The sequence below is a fragment of the Crinia signifera genome, chromosome 1 (genome assembly GCF_055691185.1).
Source record: "Crinia signifera chromosome 1, ASM5569118v1, whole genome shotgun sequence".
Taxonomy (NCBI): domain Eukaryota; kingdom Metazoa; phylum Chordata; class Amphibia; order Anura; family Myobatrachidae; genus Crinia; species Crinia signifera.
Window position 1 is genome coordinate 159,905,556 of NC_139217.1, and position 17,146 is coordinate 159,922,701.

At 50.0% G+C, this 17,146-nt stretch overlaps 1 protein-coding gene across 1 annotated transcript in view; it reads right to left on the minus strand.

Annotated features, from left to right (window-relative positions):
- CSGALNACT1 (chondroitin sulfate N-acetylgalactosaminyltransferase 1) overlaps nucleotides 1-17,146 on the minus strand; it is a 352,935-nt gene that overhangs the window by 314,127 nt on the left and 21,662 nt on the right. The window lies entirely within an intron of this gene.

Genomic DNA, 17,146 nt, shown 5'->3' on the forward strand with positions numbered 1-17,146 from the left:
AAGAACGCCTGAGGAGCTGCCGGGGGAGTTCAAGGGAAATTGGATGCTAAAAGGACCAGTCATGTGCCGCTGATCGTCCGATTCTGGGCACATAAGATCTCCAGGATCCTATCCACACGGGAACACGCATCGGATCTGATTTGATGTCAAGAACCTCCAATTTCACCTGATATATGGCCACAATTTGTTGGAATCAAACTATGTGCACTGCAGGTGAGGCAGAAGAAATATGTACAGAGTGTTACATTTGGGTGAGGTGTGTTCAAAGAAATCTAAATTACAGTGTAAAAATAAAGTAGCCAATATTTACCCTGCACAGAAACAAAATAACAAATGAACTCTTTACACGTTACATTTGACCCCCTCTTGCAGTACAGCATGGATTTGTCCATTTTGAGAACAAATTTGTACTGTGATCAGGTCTGAATTTGGCCCATGGATCTATGGAGCTATCAACGGCATGGGTTACACTTTTGTAAGGGCACTGCTATAAGTGCGTCTCATTACGCTACACTGATTAAACACAGAATTATGCTACAGTATGAATGACATACAGTATACACAATACACAGTACAGCCTGCAGAGTGCCGAGCCTAGGATACAGAGGGGCTCGGCGCTCTGCAGGCTGCACTGTGCAGCGAGTGCTCTGAGCCCCGAGTTCGGAGTGCAGGTGGGAAAAGATGCCGCCGCCACCGCCGGTAAGTAATAGTAATGGGGGGGGGGGCAGGGTGCCGGTGCGCGAAGGGGGGGGGGGGGTGCCACTGGGGGCCTGGACTGAAGGTCAGTCCCGGGCCCCAACATTACTAGTGGCGGCCCTGCCTCTCATTACGCTACACTGGTTAAACACAGAGGGTGACATTCTATGGATTGAGATAAATGCTCATGTTTTTATATCGCACCACATCGCCGCTATTCGCCCTTTTTCAAATCGCATTTTTTTGTAATAATTTGCATATTTAATGGGATGCGCTTTGGAGGCTGAAAAGTGCGAAGTGGTGCGATTTGCGGCAAAGTGGTGCGAATTTAAGTCACAAAAAAGTGCGATTTATTACGCCGGTCATGTGCGAGTTTTGGACCAACCGGAGTGCGATTTACAAAACTGTCTCCGCATGACTAAGAACCCCCCAACCTATTGGCCCACCTCTGTCCCCTCCATTATGCATCACACCCCCTATATAAAGGGGCACTGGCGCCATTTCACTCTTTGATAGGAAGTAAGGAGCATGGAGAGGAGCAGTGGCAGTGTGAGTAGAGGAAGAGGTGTTGGTGGCAGAGTGAGGAGTGGCAGAGGGAGCAGTGGCAAAGTGAGGAGTGGCAGAGGGAGCAGTGGCAGAGGGAGCAGTGGCAGCAGCCAGCCAAGTGGGAGAGCCAGCAGTGTGGCAGGCAGCATGGCCACAGCAAGGCCAGCCCCAGACCAGGCCCTGGGCGTCCAGCCCCAGCAGGAGGAGGTGGAGGATCCGCTGGCATCCCCATCCTATAGTGCACGAAAGAGGAGGTATGGATCCGCACAGACTTAATACATATTAGATTTTCTATATACTAGAACCATTAGGAGAACCAATATGCTGGACTACTCAATTATATAGGGGTAGTCTTGGATTGGTGGTGCGCCCAACACATCAGTATTTGTAACTGTGTAAAGGGGAGGTTGTATGCAAGAGGCATACAGAAAAGGACAAATGTGCCTTTTTGGGCGCACTCTTTGTTCAATAATTTGATATGATTAGTTTATTAAAACATAACTTTTATTGGCTTCTTATTCTAAAAAGTTAGGAGCATTCATTGTTTGTTGGCCATTTAATGCATGGTCATTGACCTTCAATACGACACAGGTCACATACAACATTTAGACAAGACATCAACAGACATTTAAAGACATGCTAGGCTTCTAGCTTGTCATCATACGTGGCCATCTAATTCGTGTAACCTTTCACAATTAATCAGGTTATTAATTTTTTGGTTATTTCAAGTTTATTTTTTGAAAACAATATATATTTTTGATTCTATCTAAAAAATCAAAAATATATATTGTTTTAAAAAAATAAACTTGAAATAACCAAAAAATTAATAACCTGATTAATTGTGAAAGGTTACACGAATTAGATGGCCACGTATGATGACAAGCTAGAAGCCTAGCATGTCTTTAAATGTCTGTTGATGTCTTGTCTAAATGTTGTATGTGACCTGTGTCGTATTGAAGGTCAATGACCATGCATTAAATGGCCAACAAACAATGAATGCTCCTAACTTTTTAGAATAAGAAGCCAATAAAAGTTATGTTTTAATAAACTAATCATATCAAATTATTGAACAAAGAGTGCGCCCAAAAAGGCACATTTGTCCTTTTCTGTATGCCTCTTGCATACAACCTCCCCTTTACACAATCCCCATCCTATAGCCAAGACCTTGACCATACCCCACAGCAGCTGCAGGAGGGCCACATGTCAGAGGTGGAGGAAGATGGAGGTGTGAAGGAGGAAGACACTGGCATGGAGGAGGAGGGGTACATGACTGGAGTAGAAAATAAGGAGGAGGAGGAGGAGGTAGAAGCTGGCCGCACAAAAAGTGGTCAGATTTTCCTACGAGGAAAATGCTGCGCTTGTCCGGGCTATCATGCCTGTGTTTGACCGGTTACTTGGGAAAACTCACCACAAGACCACAGCACAGCGGAAAAGGGCTATGTGGAAGGACATCACCCAGGCGGTGAATGCTGTAAGTCAGCACAAGCGCCTGGTCAAAAATGTCAAGAAGAGATTCAATGACATCAAAAGGCAGCTGAAAAGTAAAATGGCCATGGAGTTGGAGGAGGCCACCAAGACTGGCGGAGGAAGCCCCACCACTGTCTGCTACACGTCCTATGAGGTCAAGCTCAAAAGAATCATACCCCCTGAGGTCCTGCCTGGCATGCACGTCGCGGATACCGATAGGCCGCAAACGCCATCCAGAGCTGGTAATGCGGGGTACACACCAGGACGACCCGCTCACGATGCACATCGTGAGCGGGTCGTCAGTGTCTCGTCCGACCCGCTCACGATGACGCGGGGGGGCACGACCCGCTCACGATGTGCACCGTGAGCGGGTCCGATCCGATGGCGACCCGCACCCGGCTGTATGGTCGTCATTGAGATCCTACCTGCAGCAGGTAGGATCTCAATAACGACCGACCGACCCGCGGGACCGCGCATCGGATCGGTATCGGTCCACACCAGGTCAGAAAAGGGCCCAATCAGCACACAATCTACATCCAATTGATCGGAATTGGATCTAGATTGTGGGGATCGGGCCCTAGTCGTCCTGGTGTGTACCCAGTATAAGTGTGACCACATGCAATCTTAAACATACATGCAAATGTTTTCAAACTGTAATGTTCACATGAATTGTTATGCTAAGTAAAGTGCTGCTGTGGAACTACATAGCCCAGCAAGGTCATGCAAAATAAATTGCCTGCTCCTACTTTCAAATTGCTCATAATGCTGGGCCTTGTAGTTCCACAACTGCTGATATTGATCAACACTGTAACATTCTTTCTAGCAGCCTAACATGTATGTGGCCAAAAACACATAGGTGTACTGGTGGTTTAGCTGCCATGCCTACATACCACAGATTATCCAACAGTTGTAATGTGTCCAATCTCCTATATATTTGGCTACATCTGTCACTCAAAGTGGGTGTCTGTGTCTATAACGCTCTGTTCCTGGACTTTCCTCTTAATGTGTGATTGCCTTCATCTGTGCTGAACACCTTTCTGAGAAATTAACCTGTTTAAAACAGGTGATGGCAATCATACATTAAGGGGAAGTCTAGAAACAGAGCATTGTGTCCCTCCTGGAGAGGGTCATGTTGGGAGGTATGTGACAGAGAACCAGCCCAGTGAGCCCACAGACAGTGCCAGACACCCACTGCCTTCCCATGTTGCCCAGCACTGCTACTCCACTACCACCAGGTGAGCGCCCCCCTCCCGCGATTTGCGGCAAAACCTCCCCCCCCCGTGCGCCCCCCCCCCTCCCGCGATTCGCGGCAAAAACACCCGCTCCCCCGCGACCCCCTACCGCGATTCGCAGCAAAAACACCCCCGCGACCCCCCCTCCCGCGATTCGCTGCAAAAAGAACCCCCCCACGACCCCTCCCGCAACCTCCCTCCCGCGATTCGCGGCAAAAAGAACCCCCCCCGCGACCCCCCCTTGCACGATTGGCGGCACCCCCCCTGCGACCCCCCTCCCGCGATTCGCGGCACCCCCCCGCCCCGGAATTCGCAGCAGCCCCAGGATTAAATGGCACATGCAAAACACTGACATGGCTATGGTCGACAATGAAAAAGGTTGACATGAGTTTTTGAAGATTTATTTTTAATTTTTTTATTTTTTTCATATTCATTGTCATGTGTCGACATGGACACCAATGAAGTGGCACACTTATGTCAACATTTACATGTGTTGACCTTTCTGTGTTGATTTTTTCTTGTGGCGATTCGCGTCACACCCCCCCGCAACCCCCCCCTCCTGCGATTCGCGGCACCCCCCGTGACCCCCCACCTCCCGCAATTCGTGGCAACCCCCCACCGGAACCCCTGTGAACCCCGCCCTCCCGCGATTCGCGGCACCCACCCCCGCGACCCCCCCTCCCGCAATTCGCGGCACCCCCCCGTGATTCGCGGCAGCTCCAGAATTAAATTGCACATGGAAAACACTGACATGGCTATGGTCGACAATGAAAAAGGTTGACATGAGTTTTTGAAGTTTTTTGTCATTTTTTGAATATTTTCATATTCATTCTCATGTGTCGACATGGACACCAATGAAGTGCCACACTTATGTCAACATTTACATGTGTTGACCTTTCTGTGTTGATTTTTTTCTTGTGGCGATTCGCGTCACACCCCCCACAACCCCCCCTCCGGCGATTCGCGGCACCCCGGCACCCCCCCGCGACCCCCCCCCCCTCCCGCAATTCGCGGCAACCCCCCACCGGAACCCCCATGAACCCCGCTCTCCCGCGATTCGCGGCACCCACCCCCCGCAACCAGGGCCGGCAATAGAAATCTTGGAGCCCCATACACTTATATCTCTGGGGCCCCATTCTTCCCCAAATACCCCATTCTTCCCCAAATACCCTCTGAGGGGCCCCAGAGCTGCCAGTCCATGTGGCACAAGGTACATCCTCCCCCTATTCCGAGAAAGCGTCAGCGACCGCGTCTCAGTGCAGGGGAAGTGGCGGGTATTACACTCGGAGACAGTCAGTGCAGAACCCGGGAACCCTTAGCATTAGCAGCCGCATCTCCCTGCTCCAGTCATTACCCCCTGCTGTCTTACCCACACGCTGCACCCCCGGCGCTGCACTTCTCTCCTCTGGCGCTCCCGGACAGTCACGGCATGAAGATAGCGGAGTGACCCCTGGTGCTGCACTTCTCTCCTCTGGCGCTCCCGGACAGTCACGGCATGAAGATAGCGGAGTGACCCCTGGTGCTGCACTTCTCTCCTCTGGCGCTCCCGGACAGTCACGGCATGAAGATAGCGGAGTGACCACTGGTGCTGCACTTCTCTCCTCTGGCGCTCCCGGACAGTCATGGCATGGAGGGCAAACCCCTCCATGCCGTGACTGTCCGGGAGCGCCAGAGGAGAGAGGTGCAGCACCGGGGGTCACATAGCTATCTTCTTGATCGGCGAGCAGCGTGTGGGTAAGACAGCAGGGTGTAATGACTGGAGCAGGGAGATGCGGCTGCTAATGCTAAGGGGTCCTGGGCTCTGCACTGACTGTCTCCGAGTGCAATACCCGCCACTTCCCCTGCACTGAGACGCGGCCGCCGATGCTTACTCGGAATAGGGGGAGGATGTACCTTGTGCCACATGGACTGGCAGCTCTGGGGCCCCTCAGATCGCTGGGACCCATCACAACTGTCCCCTTTGACCCCCCCTGTCGCCGGGCCTGCCCGCAACCCCCCCTCCCGCAAATCGCGGCACCCCCCGCGATTCGCGGCAGCCCCAGGATTAAATGGCACATGCAAAACACTGGCACGGCTATGGTCGACAATGAAAAAGGTTGACATGAGTTTTTGAAGATTTATTTAATTTTTTGAATGTTTTCATATTCATTGTCATGTGTCAACATGGACACCAATGAAGTGGCACACTTATGTCAACATTTACATGTGTTGACCTTTCTGTGTTGATTTTTTCTTGTGTCGATTCGCGTCACACCCCCCCGCAACCCCCCCTCCCGCGATTCGCGGCACCCCCGTGACCCCCCACCTCCCGCAATTCGCGGCAACCCCCCACCGGAACCCCTGTGAACCCCGCCCTCCCGTGATTCGCGGCACCCAACCCCGAGACCCCCCCCTCCCGCAATTCGCGGCACCCCCCCGTGATTCGCGGCAGCTCCAGAATTAAATTGCACATGGAAAACAGTGACATGGCTATGGTCGACAATGAAAAAGGTTGACATGAGTTTTTGAAGTTTTTTTTTTCATTTTTTGAATATTTTCATATTCATTCTCATGTGTCGACATGGACACCAATGAAGTGCCACACTTATGTCAACATTTACATGTGTTGACCTTTCTGTGTTGATTTTTTCTTGTGGCGATTTGCGTCACCCCCCCCCACCCCCCCCCCCCCCACAACCCCCACTCCCGCGATTCACGGCACACACACACACACCTCCCCCGCGATTCTCGGCACCCCACCCCGTGACCCCCCCTCCTGTGATTCACGGCACACCCCCGCGACCCCCCCCTCCCATGATTCGCCGCAACCCCCGCCCCGTAACCCCCCCTCCCGCGATTCGCGGCACCCAGCCCCGCGACCCCCCCTCCCGCAATTCGCGGCACCCCCCCGCGATTCGCGGCAGCTCCGGAATTAAATTGCACATGGAAAACACTGACATGGCTATGGTCGACAATGAAAAAGGTTGACATGAGTTTTTGAAGTTTTTTTTTTCATTTTTTGAATGTTTTCATATTCATTCTCATGTGTCGACATGGACACCAATGAAGTGCCACACTTATGTCAACATTTACATGTGTTGACCTTTCTGTGTTGATTTTTTCTTGTGGCGATTCGCGTCACACCCCCCCCCCCCCGCAACCCCCACTCCCGCGATTCACGGCACACACACACACACCCGCGATTCTCGGCACCCCACCCCGTGACCCCCCCTCCCGTGATTCACGGCACACCCCCGCGACCCCCCCTACCATTATTCGCCGCAACCCCCGCCCCCGTAACCCCCCTCCCGCGATTTGCGGCAACCCACCCCGCGACCCCCCTCCCGCGATTCTCTGCAATCCCTCCCCTCCCGCGATTCGCAGCATCCACCCCCCCACAACCCCCTTCCTGCAATTCGCGGCACCCCCCGCGACCCCCCCTCCTGCAATTCGCGGCACCCTCCGCGACCCCCCCTCCCGCGATTCGCGGACACCTAAGTTGCAATACAGGGCATCTTTCATACAATTCTAACCATATTTCTCATATACAAACGTTCACAAATTAAGGGGGCGCAGCCCCTTACGACGGTGTGAAGAGCGCCCGTAGGGCGCGATGAATCACCTAGTATTTTAATAATACTCTAACAAAATAATCAGGTAAAAAACAGATGTCAAATAATGTGGGGACTAAATAATGTAGTCCTTAACCAAAGGAAGTATTGTCCATTAATGTCATTTCAATGCATGTTTGCCGTAAATGCTTATCCATTGCAAGGTACATAATGGCTGCCCATCTTTCCTTTCACAGATTGTCCGTCCCGAAGTGCTCACGCATCCAAGACAAGAAGGCCCGTTGCTGCAGAATCTGTGGAAGCAAGTAAATGAACAAAAAACACGCCATTACACATACAGTACACACACCCATGTCACATCCACAATATGTCACACTACATTCATCTCCTGCTGCTACATTGCAACGGAAATGAATGTAATCTGATCTAGCCATCTCACTTATTATTAATGTCAATGTTACATGCTGTATCGGGGTACATGTGTAAGTACATAAGACCCCTAGGTATGTGCGTCCAGCATCTCAAGCCCTTTCTAAAACAGTACTGAAGAGAGTCTGGCCTATATATGCATCAGTACTTACCTCCTCATCTGTATCCACAGGTACTATACACAGTGTCGGACTGGGGCATGAAGGGCCCAGCAGGGAAATCACTCACAGGGGCCCACCAAGGGGCGTGTTGTGCGCCGCAGGCGCGCCCGGGTTTTTGGGGGCGTGGCCTAGCAATATGGGGGTGTGGCCTATTTCAATGAGACCACGCCCCCATTTTTGACGCTGTGGGGCATGGCTAGTGGCTCTGAGCTGCTGGCTATGTCCCCGGCAAGGACAGAGAGAGTGACAGCAGACAGAGAGTGACAGCGAGGACACAGAGAGAGCCACATATGTATATTGAGCATCATTGTGTGTGGCAAATGTATAATGGGCATCACGGTGTGTGGCCTATGTATAATGAGTCCATTATACAGTGCAAATGCACTGTGGGCAAGGCACAACTGGCACACAGATAGTTACGTGTGTTGGTGTTGGTGCACTGCCCTACCCTAAAACAACCACTGTCTGCCAAGATAATGATCTTTCTTTTACTTACCATGTTCTTGGTCTTCTTTCTTCTCCTTCTGTCTTTCTCTTTTCTTCTCCTTCTGTCTTTCTTCTCTTTTCTTCTCCTTCTGTCTTCTAGGGCTAATCGCTGTATGCTCCTCACTGAATGATGCAAAATGTTATGAGGTGGGAGGGGGTCTCTTTTCAAGTGTAAAGGCCCCCCTCCACTAGTGCACTTTGGAATGTTTAATCCGATGCAGAGCAACCAAATCAAATTAAATCAAATTAAAATGTAAAATGGAGGTAGAATCTACCTTCATTTTACATTCCCTCTTCCCTAGGACCCAATAGCAGCATCTTCTACCAGGTACCAGCATCTTCTACATTCATACATACTACACCCACTGCCGCTCTCATTCATACATACTCCACACACTGCCACCATCATTCATCCATTCTACACACACTGCCACCATCATTTATACATACTCCACACAATGCCGCCCTCATTCATACATACTACACACACTGCCGCCGTCATTTATACAAACTCCACACACTGAAGCCGTCATACATACATACATACTACACACTGCCACCCTCATTCATACATACTACACACACTGGGCACCTTCTTCATCTTGCACCTTTGCTGCCCGCTCAGGTGTACAGAGGCGCTGGGCACTTTGCTAGTTGAGCTTGTACCCAGCTGCCTGCTTCAGAGTAAAGCTCAGAACTTGGGCCAAAGGAGGAAGGGAAGCGGGACCACAGCACTGGGAGCGCTGCTTGTGCAGCCTGTGACTGTACCCAGCCGCCCGCAGCAGGAGAGGAGGAAGACGGGACTGTGGTGCTGGGCACTTTACTTGTTCAGCAGCCCAGTACCCAGCTGCCTGTGCACAGTTCAGATGCCACGGCAGAGGAGGGGGGTGGCGGACCCCAGCACTGGGTACGCTGCTTGTGCAGCCTGCCCGCAGCAGGAGAGGAGGGGGGACGGGACTGCGGTGCCGTGCTGGGCCCTTTACTTGTTCAGCTGCCCTGTACCCAGCTGCTTGTGCAGCTCAGATGCCGGGGCAGAGGAGGGGGGTGGTGGGACCGCAGTGCTGGGTGCATTGCTTGTGAAACCTGTGACTGAACACTGCTGCCGGCAGCAGTGCACAGCTCAGATTCACGTGGCACATGAATAGGTGCAAGGGGGGTTTGGGAAGGGTCCCCTGACAAATTAAGGTCTGTGGGTCCCTGGGAGGCAGGTGGTAACCTGGGAAGCGGGGTCCAGGAAGCGCAGGCGGGCTTGAGTTCCCTGCAGCGTATGGACCATCAACGGCGGCGTCCCTGCGGTGGATGGGAACTGAACTAGTTCCCATATGCCGTAGGGACCCCGCCACTGATTGTCCATACACCACAGGGACCTCGCCGAGATTGTCTATACGCCGCAGGCACCCCCATGCCCGGACCCTGCTGCCCAGGTACCACCTACCTCCCAGGGACCCACAGACCTTATTTTGTCAGCGGCAGATATTTACTGTGCAGGGCGGAAAAAGCCGGGCAGGGCGGAATTCGGCGGCTTTCAAAGGGGCAGGGCGCAGCGCCCTGTGAAAGAAGCCTAGTGGGAACACTACATATGATACATTACATAGCCCCCCCCCACTCATAATACCACACATATGTACCCCCACATATAATACTTTACATAGGTCCTCCACACACAGATAATAGTACAGCACGTAGGTCCCCCCACATATAATACAGCACATAGGTCCACCCAATCAAATAGAACAGCACATAGCCCCCCATATAGTACATTACATAGGTCCCCCCACTCAGATAATAGTACAGCACATAGGTCCCCCCACTCATAACACCGCATATATGTACCCCCACATGTAATACATCACATAGGTCCTCCCTACCCAGATAATATGCCCCCCCCCCCACACACACACACAAAATACAGCACATACCCCTAAAAAAAAAGAATATAAAAAAGTTAATGCAGCACATGGTCAGTTACCTACCAGTTTGCAGAGGGGTCCAAAAGCAGCTCCTTCTCCACTAGCCGGGAGGAGACCTCCCGGACATCTACCCCCGCAGCCCCAGAGTGTCATCCTTCAGCCTGTGTCCGGTTTTCCATATCATTTGGTTACCCGGCCGGCGGCTCCTCTCACCTGGCTGAGCAGCTGCCTGTGTGCTGCTGAGGCCGGACCGGAATCCCGCCTCCTTCCCTGCAGCCTGCGCGCTCAGCCTCAGCCAATCCCTGAGCTGCAGGCCCGGCAGGCTGCATCTTGTAAAACCACTGGACAGCTGAGCCGTCGCTGAGCTGTCCTGTACTTGTTCTAGGAGACCCGGGCGCCGGCGGCTGTCAATCATTCACGGCAGCCGCCGGGAAACCGCACTGAGCCAGGAGCGGAGGCATCCGGCCAGACCCCGTGCGCACGCATATGAAAGGCCCCGCCCCCTAAACAAGTGGGCGGGGTCAGAAATCACCGGGGGATTCCCCGGTTCCCCGCCAGGCCAGTCCGAGCCTGACTATACAACTAGGAACACATCAAACAGATTCTTCGATGATGGTGTTGGACGAAATGGACATCATTCTTGAACCCGTGGAGACCTTTGCGGCAGAGGAGGAAATACAGACCTCATCACAGAGTGATCTTCCCCCAAGTGGGGTGTCTCCCAACCCACCCCCACCCACAAACACACCCCATACAGCAGCTTCTGCTTCCCAAGTAGCTAACTCCTTGGTCAATTTCAAGGAGAAACAAATAGAATTTATGGCCTCCCAAAGCCTGCAAATAGGTAACATCCAGGCCCTGTAATTGAAGAAACGTGTCACACATGTACCCCTGGATTCCAGGGGTACATGTGTGACACGTTTCTTCAATTACGAAAAATTCCACGTAGTGTACGGGTAGGTGTAGGTACTCATGTGCGCATTGCTAATAGCATTGACACCCGTTTTGCAGATCTAACTTCTGCTGTGAGGGAACAGAATAGCCATATTGGCAGCCTTACGCAAAGTATAGCTGCACTAATCCAATCATGCACAGCGCAGACCAATGCCTTAATAGGTATGCAGGCCCAACTACAGCAGCTGGAAGGCAATGTCATAGGGGCAGCAGCATCAACTCTCAGTAGTGTATCTAGCACCCCAATAAGTGGCTCCCCCACTTCCCCACCCCGTCGGAGTATTAGGACCCGTGGTGGCCTGGGTGCAGGTTCAAAAAGTGGTGTAGGGTGGCCTGATGGTGGGAGAAGATAGGTCATATTTTTGTTACTTTTGTAATTTGCATCTAATATGCAAGACATCTTGTTACATCCCCTGACAGTTTTAATGTTTTACTGACAAAAATGCAGGTTGTTTATGACATAGTATACTGCAGTAAAAATGTCTAACCGCATACCATTTTGTCAGTGTATTATTTATGAACCAATTGTTGTGTGAATTATGACATAGTGTAATGGTATATGACAATGGGATTGCTGTAAAGTAGTGTTGGGTAACTCCTGGCCCATCAAAGGTTGTGGAACTACATATTCCAGCAAGCTCTGACACTCATGGTTTGGACTATAATGGTTATAGTGTGTCAGGGCATGCTGGCACGTGTAGTTCCACAACACCAGTGAGCCATGTTTTACAGCAAACTTAATTCATACATGTATCAAATGTACTTACAAGCTTGATACCAGCAAGGGATAGATCAGCACCACCAGCTGCATCCGTTGGGCTCTTTGTATTAGGCTAAATGTGGGTGGAAACAGATGGTATTGGTTAATCATTTGTTTATGAGTACACTTATAGCAAAGGTACATTTTGGAATACAGGGCACATGTGCTTACCAGAAAAGTAACGGCTGATTATGTGTGTGCGCACCAGATTCCCCCTCTGCGTACCCCTCACTACCCGAGGTGTGGTAGGTTGGGCTTCCTGCATGACTGCTGCATGTTCCTCCTCCACATAGGCAGGTTGGGACAGGGCTATGTTGTGCAACATGCAGCAAGCCTGGACGATCATCACTACTTTTGCAGGGTAGTAAAGCAGCGTACCCGATGACCGGTCCAAACACCGGAATCTACTCTTCAAAACGCCAAATGTGCGCTCCACCACATTGCGGGTTGCAATATGGGCTACATTATACCGGTGCTGTGCAGGGCCCTCTGGGGAGCGCAAAGGTGTCATGAGCCAGGAAACACACCCATATCCTGAGTCACCTAAAACACAGATAGGAAGTGATTGCCTTATATGGTAAGGTATGTGTTTTTTGCAAACAGGAGACACTGGTAGAAGAACAATATGCTTGTGAAACAGGAAACACACACATTAGAGCAGGTACAAATAAGGACAGACAGGGTAATATGTAAAAAGGTACTTACCTAGTAGCCAGCCCTCTGGCATTTGGTGGTGGGTAAATCGGTTCCAGAGGGTTGAGTGTCTCAGAATATAGGCGTCATGGCAGTTCCCAGGAAAGCCTGCAACAACACTCAGGATTTTGAGGTGAGCATTGGAAACAACCTGCACGTTCAGAGAGTGCCGCCCACGCCTATTGACGTAGACTTGGCCCCGCACGTGCGGTGCCCTTATCCCAATGTGTGTGCAGTCTATAGCTCCCAGCACGTGAGGGAATGCTGAGAGTCTATAGAAAGCCAACTTGTGGTCCTGCCACTCCAACTCAGAACTGGGGAATCTGATGTATGTCCGCCACAATTTCTTTAAAGCAAGTAACACTTGAGTAAAATGCTTAGAGAAAGTGGGCTGTGATACCCCCAAGGACCATGAGGTCACAGACTGAGTATAGCCTGTGGCCAAATAGTAGAGGGCACACATAAATTTTTGCAGCCCAGACACTGCATAGTTGCCTCCCCCAAAAGGGTCCAAATCATCTCTCACCTGCTCATATAAGTCCAACAGGTTAATGCGGTTCAGCCTAAACATCCCCACAACCTGTTGATCCGAGAGGGAGTCCAGGTACAGCCGAGCACGATACATACGTGGGGTACGCAGTAGTCGGGGGGCTACCTGGATCTGGGGCGCAGCTTCCTCCCTCCTACGCAGCTCCTCCAAATGGGCCACATCACAAATAAGCAACTCCAAACCACTCTGCAAAATCTCCATGTCTCAAACCCTCACAGGTGTCCTTAATGATGTTGGGGTCTATGTAGGGGTGTTTCTGAGTGAAAATGAGGGCACCTGTGCTGAAATTAACCATGTGTGCACTTGACCAAAGTGAGTTCTGGGCCAAATCGCCAAACAGAACCTGGTCTGAAATAAGTGCGATTATTAGACACCTAAAAAGTGCGATTTGCGAAAACGCATTGCATTAAATAAGCGATTTGTATACTTTTCTGTACGAAAACATCTGGATGCGATATAATTGCGAATTTATCACGCACTTTTGGTCCGCATGCGTTAACGCACATAATATGCGATTTCAGTCCCTTAGCGCATCCTATTAAATAGGCAATTTGATGGAAAAATGCGCCATTTTGTTTACTAATTAACGCCAAAAAACAGAAATCTCATCCCATAGAATGTCACTCAGAATTTTTTAACTCACATAATTACAATACATTCTAGTGGTTACTGCTCTGTCTGTTCCATTCGTAAAACATAGGCCTCCATACAGTACTGCAACTTATCTGAGGCTAAAGTCTCATCCTCTTTCCCTTGAACTCCCCAGGCAGCTCCCCGGGAGTCCATCCATCCTATTTTGTACTTTGGCGCCGATTCTGGATCACACTTAGTGATCCGAATTTGGCCCCTGCCCCAATGGTCAGGCTTTGCACGGCCATGACGGGTTGCTCACTTGCGGAGATTCGGTGGGGCGGTGACACAAGTGCTCGGTAAGATGCAAGCTTTGCAGCTTACCAAACTGATTAGAATCATCCCCTTGACGTGCTAGTTTTACATGCAATTTATCGGATGGGCTGTACTACAGGGCTGAGGCGTAACTAGACCTTTGTGGGCCCCATAGTAAAATTCTAAAAAGCCCAACCCCCCCCCCCCCAGAGGGTGGCTAAGAGGGAAGTGGAGAGGCAGCGCCAGGTGAGGTGTCAGTAATAAATATATATATTTCCATATAGAAGTCACTCACTGTATCCTTCAATATACTGTACTTGCCCTGGGGGCCTCCAGGAAAACATGTTACCTATGCAGTATGCAAAAAATATGAATCAATAACACCAACCTCAACTAAAACATCAAAGTGAACATCTGAGCTTGGTGTGATTTACTCATAAGACCTGAGAGTGTCCAGCACCCTCTGCCTCCTGCCCTGCACACGCACCAGCCGACATAAACACTACCAATGGTGCCCTCACCATATGCAGTGGCAAACGCAGGATTTTCAGAAGGGGGTTTCCAGAGAGGTGGAGCAAAGCACGGAGATGGACACTTAGGTGAAGGTGACCCAGTATATGCCGGGTCAGTTAAAGTATTATAGATAGACCAAATGTATATAAATAATAATAATAATAAAATATGTATATATATATATATATATATATATATATATATACACACACACAGGGGCGTCAACAGCAGTGTAGACCCCTGGGCATACCAATGTATTGGGGCCCCTACCGATCCTCCAGCGGTAGGGGTGGGGGAAGCTTTGATGTCCCCCGGGTGGTAGGGGGTATTATATCAACCGCTCAGCACAGCATGTAGGGCCTGGATCAGTAATTTCCACTAATTACCCCTTTACTGCACAGATGGTGGGAGATGGGGTGGGAGAAGGGGGCATTGGGCTGAATGAAGGGGCCCTGATACATAACTTCCAGGGTGGTAGATGATGTTTAATATGCAGAGGAGGGGTGTATAGTGGAGTGGGCTTATTATTCATAATTTTCTGGTGGGAGGACAGCTTGCTTGACTGCAGATATCTCCAGTTCCCAGAAATAGATTTCTTAGATTTTAATGGAATTAAAACCTAGAGAATCTCATCTACCAAATGGTATTGGGGACTAGGGGGTGAGAGTTCAGGAGGCAGAGCAATCTGCCAACGAGCATATAAAACTACATACCAGGTGTGTGGAGCTGGAGCAGTAACCAGCTGCTCGAAGGCTGATATCTCTGGTTCTAGGAACAGTAGAGACAAGTTACTAATGTCCATCAAAGGGGGAGAGTTCCAGCTTTTGGAATATACCCTCAGAAAAACTCTAAGTTAGAAAGAACCTGAAATATCTGACTGGGAAGAGCAATTAATAGGCTTGGATGGGGACCACTGCTTTGAAGTCAGATATCTCCGGTTCCCAAGGGCCGAATTTTAAAATTCTTTTACCCATGGAAAGAGAGGACCCTCAGCTTTCAGCCTAGGATCCTTAGACTCCTGGGGGGGTTTCTGGGTACTCAGAAACCCCCCCTGCGTGCGCTACTGATATGAACAGCAAGCCGGCAAACGGGAGAGAAAAGGCAGATCATTCTCGTCCGGTCCTCTCCCAATCAGCTGCTGCGGTATTGTCAGGTGACAGGTCAGTGCTGGGATGTTCTTGCTTTCTCCCACGTACATCACAGCAGAGCGGTCATCACCGCTTCATCTAATGTGACCTGCCTGCACTCCGTTCTATAGCAGGAGCAGCCTGACTTGGTGCAAGGGGGGCGGAGGGCCCCACAGACCTCTCGGGCCCCATAGTAGCCGCACTCCTTGCACCTATGGTAGTTACGCCACTGCTACAGGGGCTGGCAAATAGGGCTATATAAAGCAAATCGCATGCAATATATCCCTGGTGGTGCTAAAAACCAACCTTGATGTGCACCATGCCTGTTATTCCGATTTATCCTTCATGCAGCAGGTCCGATCTCTGACTCCAACCCCATACTCACAATGGGCCTTATTCAGATCTGAGATCAGTACAAATTTGTTTGGAAAATGGGCAAAACTACGTGCACTGCAGATGGGGCAGATGTAACCTGTGCAAAGAGAGTTAAATTTGGGTGTGCTGAAACTGAAATCTAAATTGCAGTTTAAAAATATAGCAGTATTTACTCTGCACAAAAACAAAATAACTCACACACATCTAACTCTCTCTATACATGTTACATCTTGCAAATGGTTTTGGCCATTTTCCAAACAAATTTGTACTGAGCTCGGAAGCCCAGTATGCCAAACACATGCGATTCTGTCACTATGGCCAAATCGCACTATTATGGATAAGATTTGTCCAATATTGGTGAAAACAATATTGTGAGATGGTAAAATTAAGCAGAAACTAATGTTATTGAGGTTACTATTGCTGTAGGAATGAAAAAAGGCCCAAATTGTAACTATTAATAGTGGTTTTATTTTACTTATCCAAAGTCAAAACACATGAGGGTGGTAATGGCAAAACCAAAACAGTCACTGTAATACAGATCCAAAACCATAACATGGCGTCTGCACACAGAACGATATTGCACCTACATGAAGTGTGAATACATGAGCCCTATACAGGAAATGCACAGAATTATTAGCCTTGCAAAACCTTCTTTGCTATTAAAATGTACTGTAAAACATGGACCCCAGTTATGCGGATGTTAAACTGGGATACAGTCACTAGGTCTATAAGCATTAGGTCGACATGCATGAAGGGCGACATGACTGAAGGCTGATTTGGGGTTAGGTCTACAGGGTCATTAGGTCAACAC